Raw genomic sequence first — 11,583 nt, 5'->3', positions numbered from 1 at the left:
TGGCTCCTTCGGACCATCACTTTCAGCTACGCGATTCAGTTCGCCCAGCGCCCTCCCAAATTCAGAGGTGTCCACTTCACCTCAGTCAGGGCCGCAGATGCTCCTGCTGGCGAAGGAAGCGATACAGCCGGTCCCTCCAGCCGACATGAGGACGGGCTTTTACAGCCCGTACTTCATAGTACCCAAGAAAAGCGGCGGGCTTCGACCGATCTTGGATCTGCGCATCTTGAACCGAGCCCTTCACAGGCTACCGTTCAAAATGCTCACTCAGAAACACATTTTCAGATGTGTCCGTCCCCAAGATTGGTTTGCAGCGATCGACCTGAAGGACGCGTACTTTCATGTCTCAATCCTTCCGCGCCACAGACCCTTTCTGCGGTTCGCGTTCGAAGGCAGGGCATATCAGTACACGGTCCTGCCCTTCGGGCTGTCCCTCTCCCCCCGTGTCTTCACGAAGGTCGCGGAGGCGGCCCTTGTTCCCCTCAGAGAACAGGGCATTCGCATTCTCAACTACCTCGACGACTGGCTCATCCTAGCACAGTCTCGGGTTCAGTTATGCGAACACCTCAGCCAGTTGGGTCTTCGGGTCAACTGGGAAAAGAGCAAACTCTCTCCAACACAGAGAATCTCTTTTCTCGGTATGGAACTGGACTCGGTCAGCCAGACAGCACGCCTCATGCAGGAACGTGCTCAGTCAGTGTTGAACTGCCTGGATACGTTCAAGAGCAGGACAGCGGTCCCACTGAAACAATTTCAGAGGCTCCTGGGGCATATGGCAGCAGCAGCGGCGGTTACACCGCTGGGGCTGCTCCATATGAGACCGCTTCAACACTGGCTTCATGGCAGAGTCCCGAGGAGAGCGTGGCTTCGCGGCTCTCACCGGGTTCAGATAACACCGGCTTGCCGCCAGACTTTCACCCCGTGGTCAGACCTCTCATTTCTACGGGCAGGAGTACCCATGGAACAGGTCTCCAGGCATGCTGTGGTACACACAGATGCCTCCACCACCGGGTGGGGAGCCGCGTACGACGGACAGGCAGTTTCAGGGGTTTGGACGGGCCCCCAGCTGACTTGGCACATCAACTGCCTCGAGTTGCTTGCAGTACGTCTCGCCCTGCTCCGCCTCAAGGGGCACCTACGTGGCAAACACGTGCTGGTCCGTACGGACAATATTGCGACCGTTGCGTACATCAACCGGCAAGGTGGTCTACACTCCCGTCGCATGTCGCAACTCGCCCGTCATCTCCTCTTGTGGAGTCAGAAGCATCTGAGGTCGCTTCGTGCCATTCACATCCCCGGGTTGCTCAACAGTGCGGCCGACGAGCTCTCACGAGCTGCGCTTCCCGGAGAGTGGAGACTCCACCCCCAGTCGGTTCAGCTGATTTGGAGACACTTCGGCGAGGCTCAAGTAGATCTGTTCGCCTCCCCGGAGACAGCCCACTGCCAGCTCTTTTTCTCCCTGACCGAGGGCACATTGGCACGGACGCACTGGCATGCAGCTGGCCGCGGGGCCTCCGCAAATATGCGTTTCCCCCAGTGAGCCTTCTCGCACAGGTACTGTGCAAGATCAGGGAGGACGAGGAGCAGGTCCTTCTGGTAGCTCCCTACTGGCCCACTCGGACCTGGTTCCCCGAGCTCATGCTCCTCGCGACAGCCCCTCCCTGGCAAATTCCTCTGAGGAAGGATCTTGTGACTCAGAGACGGGGCACTTTATGGCACCCGCGTCCAGACCTCTGGAAATTACATGTCTGGTCCCTGGACGGGACACGGAGGTTCTAAGTGACATACCCCAAGGGGTAGTTGACACTATCACTTCGGCACGAGCGCAGTCTACTAGACATGCCTACGCCCTAAAATGGAACCTGTTCGTTGATTGGTGTTCCTCCTGTGGAGAGGACCCCCGAGGATGCCCGATCAGAGTCGTACTCTCCTTTATGCAGCAAGGGTTGGAGCGTAGGCTGTCCCCCTCAACCCTGAAAGTCTACGTGGCTGCTATATCCGCTAACCACGACCTCATAGAAGGAAGGTCGGTAGGGAAGCACGACCTGATCACCAGGTTTCTTAGGGGCGCCAGGAGGTTGAATCCCACTAGGCCCCCTTCCGTGCCCTCTTGGGACCTGTCGCTAGTGCTCACAGCACTGCAGCAGGCTCCCTTTGAGCCCTTGCAGTCAGTAGAGCTGAAGTTTCTCTCGATGAAAACTCTGCTCCTGCTTGCATTGGCTTCCATCAAGAGGGTAGGAGACCTGCACGCATTTTCGGTCAACGAATCGTGCCTAGAGTTTGGCCCGGCGGATTCCCAGGTAACACTGAGGCCCCGGCCTGGTTATGTGCCCAAGGTTCCCACTACTCCCTTCAGGGACCAAGTGGTGAGCCTGCAAGCGCTGCCCTCGGAGGAGGCAGACCAGCCCTGGCTTTGCTTTGTCCCGTCCGAGCACTAAGATGCTACGTTGACCGGACACAAAGCTTCAGGACCTCAGACCAGCTCTTTGTGTGTCATGGAGGCAGGCAGAAGGGGAATGCCGTCTCCAAGCAGAGGATGGCCCACTGGATAGTGGATCACACTAGTGAGAGCACACTCGACTAGGAGTGTTGCATCCTCCTGGGCATTGGCTCGTGGCGCCTCGCTAAATGACATTTGTAGAGCGGCGGGCTGGGCGACCCCTAACACGTTCACGAGGTTCTATAGCCTTCGTGTAGACACAGTGTCCTCCTGTGTTCTCACCTCAAACGGGTAGGCACAGAGAGGCCTCGGGTCGGCTTGCTATACTGCTCCAGAGTAACCTGAGAGTAGCTCTGTCGAGCTCCTCCGCCGAGCTTGACAGCCGACGTAGCGAAATGTCAGGCGTCAGGCCCTCACTCGATGAATCCTTCAGAACCGGTAGAGGGCTAGGCTCTACGTAGAGACTTAATTGCATCTCTTACAAATTCCACATTGCGCCCTAGAGGCTGTGTGTTTCCCCGGTAGTACTTCTACCAGTATATGAGGGTTCAATCACCTCCAATCTTCCATATAAACCTGAATTGAGTTATATGTGTATTGCTTCGAACCTCCTATCGGAAGGACGTGAGCTCCGCATATTCCCAGTGCTCCAGTTTCACTGAAATGGGTGGTGCTGAGTTATACAGTGACTGGCTCTCCTTGATGCGAGCCCCTGGCCAAAGCCAGTAACGGGACCCAGGGGGGCCCGCTCAGGACACTGGAAGGGGCAGCAGCCACGGCGCTTTGTTAGGGATCCCAATTCGTCGGTCTCGACGAGACGACGAAGGAACCGACTGATAGGGAACGTCTCGGTTACGTATTGTAACCCTCGTTCCCTGAAGGAGGGAACGGAGACGTCTCGTCCAGTCGCCGCGGCTCCTGTACCACCGCTGTACGGCCGGGCCTGTCCCAGCTCCTCAGCGAAACCTTGATGATGCATGCACCTGCTGCGCATTATATGCTCACGCTGTGATCAGCCGCAGCTGGCTGCAATCATGCATGCCAATATTCATTGGCTCGTTTGTATACACACGAAGTAGATTGGTCTATCCAGGCGATATCCCAATTTGCCGGTCTCGATGAGACGTCTCCGTTCCCTCCTTCAGGGAACGAGGGTTACAATACGTAACCGAGACGGTCATTTTTTTTGTCTTGTTTTTTTTTTTTTTTTTTCATTGCCCCCCCCCGATTGAAAAACCAGAAAGAGGCTAGAAAGAGGCCTTGTTATTAGTGACACCGGTGGCTGTTAAGTGAACTGAAGGCAGCAGCCCAGCAAGCAGTGTTGCAGGGTAACTAGTTACTTGTAACTAAACTTGTAAAACTAAACACTTTTATACGGCTGGGTAAAAAATATAGGTTCTTTGATTTTATTCGATCTTCAATTTAACGAAACGATATCGATTCGGGGAAATCACAGAATTATTAATTGATTATTAATCCGCATGCTTTTTGAATATTATTTGTACTTTGCCTCTCGTCCTGAAGATGTCGCCATCTTTCAAGTTAATTAACTTAAAACAACACACACACACAGAAAAGACAAAGAATTTTGAAGGATTGTTTTGAAGGAAGACGAAGGATTGTTTCAAGTTGTTAATACATTTCATTACGTGTTTTTATGTTTTATACAGTAATGTGCATTGTGCAGTTTGTGTTTACCTTGTGTAAATTGTAAGTGCATATATATGATTTTTTTGTTACAGTGCCTGGTTACTCAAAGTAAAAAGTAATTCAACATAATGTGGGGAGCTTACATAGGGAGCTTAATAAAAATGCTGAGATTGTGATGAACTAAAATGGGTGACAGCTCTTTAATTATTATAAAGTTAGTTTGCAAAAGTTAAATTGAATTTATACAAATGTTTTATACATTTTAGAAACACTGATGTCTGATTGTGAATTTGTCAACAAAAATTGTTCCAAACAAAGCCACAGCTGAGCCACTGCGCATCTCCAAACAAACACAGCACTGTTTCATTTATGAATGAATATACGTTTTAGAACAAATCTAGTGATTCAATGATTCAACGACCCATTCATAAAGAGAGTTACTTGTTTCATTCATAAATGAATCAGCCATTTGAGCGAATCGATTGAAAGAATGATTCAGTGACAAAGACAGTGACTTGCTGCCACCTACTGGCAGTTTCAGTTTCATTTTTAAAGTATAAATTGAGTCATGTAAATCGTTTAAAGGGGTCCTATTATGCCTCCTTTTTTTGTAAGAAAAAATCCAAAAAATACAATTTAAAACATAAGAATCACTTTAATATTTTTGCAGTTGTACACAGAACTTGCTGCGTTGGGAAGGGGACATGGCAGGACTGAAAAGCTGTTCTGTAAGCATGTAAATTATGTGAAAAATAATGCGTTTTTGAACCACCAAGCATGGCAGCATGTTCTAGTGCACCCTCAAAACAAAATAAAGACTGTGTAAAAGAGCATAATAGTACCCCTTCAAAAGGGTCATATGATGCGATTTTATATTTTCCTTTGTCTTTGGAGTGTTACAAGCTTTTTGTGCAAATATAAGATCTGTAAAGTTGCAAAGATTAAATTCTCAAACCCAAAGAGATATTCTTTATAAAAGTTAGGACTTAGCCACATCTTCCAAAAACGCCTCATTCAAACGCACCTCCACATGTCTACGTCGTTTGGGAAGATTTGCATAACACCGCCAAAGAAAGTACTTAGTTTGACCTTCCTAATGAGTAAACAAATAAAAATCAGTGGTTAAGTTGTATTTACAACACTGTTCCAGAACAGTACAACACAAATATTCACGTCTGTGCAGCACATTTTACGGAGGACTGTTTCCTGAACCTGGTAGAGTAGCTTAAAATGCTGACTGTGGACACTATAAGTGGGGCAATTCCAACTTTGCAAGGACAGTTTGGCGCGTCTGGCTCACTGCCTGTAAGTACATTTTCATAAACTGGCTATTCAAATACGAGTTTTGAGCAGTGTATAGTAGTGCTGCTTGTTTGTCATTTCTACGATCACAAATGCAAACGTGGTGTTATGTTTACACGGTGTGACCCAAGGCAACTTTGTCGGGTCGCCAACATCCTCTGTCGCTCGAAATCGCCAGCTCTCCATTGAAATAAATGGGATTGTAATGCTTTGTCGCTGCATATCACTTGTAGTGTGAACAGGGCTTTATTTATAATGGGTTTCGTTGTTTTTGTCTCGTCGGGACACAGCATCACAACATAATAGCCGTAACATTTCTGTCACACACTTGTGGGAGTACAGTATGTGGAAAATAATGTGTTTTTGAACCTCAAACACATTGCATTGCATCAAATACACAAATAATGTTCTATTTAGCAACATCAAATGACCCCGTTAATATTACTATATTCAAAACTTTATATTTAAAACATTAATCTCATAACATTGTTATTATGAAACGCTTTAATGCCATCTCTAAATCATCTCTAAAAATCTGTATTCCTTGATGCCACATTTGTGCTCTTCTGTGCTGTGCAAATACGAATTGTTATTGCTGATTTCATTTGACTGTTAGCTTATTCTTTCTGATTGTATCTTATTTTAATTGTATTTTATTGTTTAATAATAGTTCATAAATCTTTTTTTTTTGGCATAAAAGATGACATACATTTAATACAGTTAGAAAAATGGCATTGCAAAGGTTAAAAAAAATAGCCAAACAGAAGGTGTTTCTAATTTTTTTTTCTAATTTAAGTAAAAAGAAAACAAAAAAAGTAAAAGTAAACAGAGTCCTTAAAACAGTAGTTCACTTCCAAAACAAAAATTTACAGATAATGTACTCACCCCCTTGTCATCCAAGATGTTCATGTCAGGAATTGTCAAGGGAGGACCCAAACGCAGAATGAGCAAAATGACAGTTTATTGTAAGGACAGGGTAAACAAGAGGATGACGGCAGACAGCAAAGACAAGAGGGAAAGAGCACAATATAAAGGGAGGAAAGGACATGAGGATCAGGTGAGTACAATTAGACAAACGAGAACCAGACGAGAAAAAACAGGTGACAACACTCAACAGATAACAAGGAGGCAGGATGAGGGGAGCACATGGCAAACATAAACAAAGACACAGCCATGTGCTGACACACAAGACAAACAAGGAAACATCAAACAAAGACAAGACAGACAGGACTGTCAGGGCAGGATCATGACAGTACCCTCCCCCGAACGGACGCCTCCAGGCGTCCATAAAGGACAACAACCAAGGGGGTACCAACTGGGAGGGTGGGTGGGGGTCTAAGTTGGGAAATCCAAAATGGGTGGGGAACACTGGGGGAGGAAAATAGTTCAGGGGGGTGGTTAAGGGTCGGGCGGGGGGAGGACCCACCCTAGAAGCCCACTAGGTCCAGGAAACAGAGGGGGTGGGAAGGAGGGCCAGGAAAACCTCCAGAAGCCCCTCTAGGTCTGTGGGTGCTCCTGACTTGAGGGAGCTTGGGATTTGGCTTGAGGGTCGGATCCGGGAAGCTCTCCAGGGCTACTGGAACTGGTTTGAGGCCAGAATCAGAGACGCCCTCCTGGGCTACAGGAATAGGGCTTAAGGGCTGAATCGGGGACGCCCTCCAGGGCTACTGGAGCTGGTTTGAGGGCAAAATCCGAGACACCCTCCAGGGCTACAGGAGCTGGTTTGAGGGCAGAATCAGAGACGCCCTCCTGGGCTACAGGAACAGGCTTGAGGGCTGAATCGGGGACACCCTCCAGGGCTACAGGAGCTGGTTTGAGGGCAGAATCGGAGACGCCCTCCTGGGCTACAGGAACAGGCTAGAGGGCTGAATCGGGGAACTCGGGAACGGTGGCCATCTTGGCCGGGAACTCAGGAACGGCGGCCATCTTGGCCGGGAACTCAGGAACGGCGGCCATCTTGGCCGGCGACTCAGGAACGGCAGCCATCTTGGCCGGGGACTCAGGAACGGCGGCCATCTTGGCCGGGGATACAGGATAGATGGCCATCCTGGCCGGGAACTCAGAAACAGCGGCCCTTTTGGCCGGGGGCTCGGAGTAGGCAGCCATCTTGGCCGGGGATTCGGGATCAACGGACATCTTGGCCGGGGATACAGGATTGACGGCCATCCTGGCCGGGAACTCAGGAACGGCAGCCTCTTTGGCCGGGGGCTCAGAGTTGGCGGCCATCTTGGCCGGGGATTCGGGATTGGCGGCCCTCTTGGGAGCCGACTCTGGACGCTCGGGCGAGACGTGACCTGACCCCGAAGGGACAGCTGTGACCTGACTGGGCTCTGGAAGTGTGGCTACGTCCTGACTGGGCTCAGGAAGTGTGGCTGCGTCCTGACTTGCCTCAGGAAGTGTGGCTGCGTCCTGACTTGCCTCAGGAAGTGTGGCTGCGTCCTGACTTGCCTCAGGAAGTGTGGCAGTGTCTCGACCCGGCTCTGGAGTGACGTGAGCGGGCTCGGCGGATTCTGAGCCTAAGGCAGAGTTCAGGATTGCTCTCTTCCTCTTTGGCTTGCGCTTCTTCTTAGGGGCGGAGATCAGAGCGGACCCGGGGGCTTGAGCCGACACTGGAGCGGACTCAGGGGCTGGAGCCGACACTGGAGAAGACTCAGGGGCTGGAGCCGACACTGGAGCAGACTCAGGGGCTGGAGCCGACACTGGAGCAGACTCAGGGGCTGGAGCCGACACTGGAGCAGACTCAGGGGCTGGAGCCGACACTGGAGCGGACTCACTGGCAGACGCAGCAGCTCGAGCCGCCCTCTTCCTATGATCCCTCCGTATTCTTGTGGGAGTCAGAAGATGATGGTGGACTTGACTTGGAGGGGAAAGAAGGGCAGGCTGGTCATCGCCGACATTCTTGGGGGGGTTAAGGATCTGCCAGTCTCCGCGGTGGTGCACGTAATTGGAAAAGCCCCAGAAATCCAGGATTCGAAGTTGCTCCATCTCCCAGCGTGGCAAGGGGTCATCCAGGGTGAGGTTGAAGGCCTCCTTCAGGGTATTGTCATCATACCCTAGACCCCTAGCCATGGTCCAGAAGAATTGCACCAGGCATCGTGGTTCCTGGCCCTGTTGGCGAATGGAGGCGACTGCCTGCTGGAGTGCCAGATGTTCTTCTGCTGTAGCGGGTGGAACAATCTTGAAGCTCATTCTTCTGGGTCCTGGTTGGCTGGTTCGTTCTGTCAGGAATTGTCAAGGGAGGACCCAAACGCAGAATGAGCAAAATGACAGTTTATTGTAGGGACAGGGTAAACAAGAGGATGACGGCAGACAGTCGCAACACGTGCCTGGGAACACACGGCTAGGGGGGACAGGCAGGACATGGAAGGAGGGACGGGTGCAACCCCGAAGAGAGTCCGGGCGGCCAGAAGCAGAAACCAGGAGGAACTCAGGAGGCCGGGCAGGAACGGACAAACACACAAATGACAAGACAACAAAAGACAGGCACACGACAAAAAAAGCTTAAACTAAGACGGGGGAAGAGCTAGGTAAAACAAAAATAAAGATTATCAAAAAGACTAGAAAAATCAAATCAGAAGGATAACAAAAGGCAATAAATGAAAAAGCTAGAATATAAACAAAAGACCGGAAGAACTAGGTAAAACAAAAATAAAGATTATCAAAAAAAAACTAGAAAAATCAAATCAAAAGGATAACAAAAAGAAATAAATAAAAACTAGAATTTTACTTCAAAAAGGACGAGATAGGGAAAAGTAAAAACTAGGGCTAAGAAGAAAAAACTAAAACTAGATTAAAGGGGAATAACACAGACGGAAAGCTAGAACAGGACTGAATATAGCTAGAGGACAATTATCTAAGTCTAGCATAAACAAACTCACAAAAACTCACAAAACGAACCAGCAAAGACAAGAGGGAAAGAGCACAATATAAAGGGAGGAAAGGACATGAGGATCAGGTGAGTATACAATTAGACAAATGAGTACCAGACGAGAAAAACAGGTGACAACACTCAGACCAACTAGGACAAAACAAGGGGGCGTGGCAACGGATAACAAGGAGGCAGGACGAGGGGAGCACATGGCAAACATAAACAAAGACACAGCCATGTGCTGACACACAAGACAAACAAGGAAACATTAAATAAAGACAAGACAGACAGGACTGTCAGGGCAGGATCATGACAGTTCATGTCTTTCTTTCTTCAGTCGTAAAGAAATTTTGTTTTTTGAGTAAAACATTTCAGGATTTCTCTCCATATAACGGACTTCTATGGTGCTCCCAAATTTAAACTTTCAAAATGCAGTTTAAATTCAGCTTCAAAGAGCTCTAAACGATCCCAGCCAAGGAAGAAGAGTCTTATATAGCGAAACAATCAGTTATTTTCTTAGAAAATTGACAATTTATATACTTTAACCCCTTAACTGTCACCGTCCCACCTGTGGGACGCTTGGCGCTCTTTTTTCCATTGTCCTTTTTCTCTATCAAATTTTTTAGTAACCATCAAATTATATGTCATTTGAAAGCTTAGAAGCTCAAGAATCATCCAGTGGAAACCATTTTGAAATTGGACATTGCGTTACCATGGAAATGATACTTTAAAATCGTTTGGCGGTCTCCTCCCCCTTAGCGGTGTCATATTACAAAATGCATTATGGTCTTTTAGAATCACAACTTTTTACAATCTTGACAGAAAACATATCATTGGAAAGGTCTGAGTCTCAGAATTGCATATTTGGTGGTTATTTTGTGATTGAATAAAAAATTTTAGAAAAATTTTGACTTTTGTGACAGAAAAATGCAGAAAATATATATATGGCATTTGGATGGCACCCGGTGGCTGTTTGTGGTATAACGCCCTAAACAAACTTTCACAGGAACCTTAATTTTTTTCATATCAACTTCAAATTTGGAACATAACTTATTTAGATGTGAGGCTTCAATTTGATATCAAATTTAGGAATAAACCTGTTATGAAAAATATGTATTTTACATAAAATATAATAAAAATTGTACAGTGCATTTTGTTTACAGTAAATTTAAACTTCTATAATTTGTTGATACTTTTTTTTTTTTGAAAAAATTCTGCAATAATCTGCAGATTGTCTTCTTTAAAAAGAGACCAACTTTAGATCTGTATTCCAAAGTGTTCATGAATTACAACAATTGAAGTTTGGATAGTGCATTTTCATGCCTATTTTAAAAAATGGGGGTGACAGTTAAGGGGTTAAGCTCAGTCGCTCGTTTTGTCTAGCTCTGTGTGAACTCTGTGTATTCCGGTTCATGACAATAATTTGTAATAATAATTTGTTACATTTATATAGCGCTTTTCTAGACACTCAAAGCGCTTTACAGTGTCAGGGGTATCTCCTCATCCACACCTCATAATGACAGTTAGGGTATGTTGAAAAACTCCTATCTTATTTTCTCCTCCAACTTCAAAATTGTTCTTCATCACTGCACAAGTACCAACCCAGTGTTTACAATGTGAACATGCAAAGAAGGTCAAACGCCCTTTACAAAAAAAGTAGAACAGCCATGTAGGATGATTTTGAAGTTAAAGGATAAAATGAGATGGACATTTTTTGACATACCCTAACTGTCATGAACCAGAATACACAGAGTTGATGCAGTGTGTTTGAGGTTAAAAAGTATATAAACTGTAAATATTTTTAGAAAATAACCGATATTTTCGCTAGATAAGACCCTTCTTCCTCGGCTGGGATAATTTAGAGCCCTTTCAAGCTGCATTTAAACTGCATTTTGGAAGTTCAAACTCAGGGACACCATAGAAGTCCATTATATGGAGAAAAATCCTGAAATGTTTTCCTCAAAAAACATAATTTCTTTACGACTGAAGAAAGAAAGACATGAATCATGACTTGTCATCTTGGATGACAAGAGGGTGAGTTCATTATCTGTAAATTTTCGTTCTGGAAGTGAACTACTCCTTTAAGAATGTAATGTTACCTTTTAAAAACAAACTACAAATGTTAATGCATTTAACATTATTAAATATAATCTACAAATCACGTAATACTGTACCACTAAACACTGAAGTGTTTTGAGGGTTTAGCTTTTTAGGCCAGTGGTTCCCAACCTGTGGGCCGCGGCCCACCAGGGGGCCTCAGTGATCCTCCAGGGGGGCCGCGAGATATCTTAAAATTAATTTAAATATTATTCTATAATTGTTT

The sequence above is a fragment of the Garra rufa genome, chromosome 16, assembly GCF_049309525.1.
Source record: "Garra rufa chromosome 16, GarRuf1.0, whole genome shotgun sequence".
Lineage (NCBI taxonomy): Eukaryota > Metazoa > Chordata > Actinopteri > Cypriniformes > Cyprinidae > Garra > Garra rufa.
Note: the sequence above shows the minus strand (reverse complement) of the source record.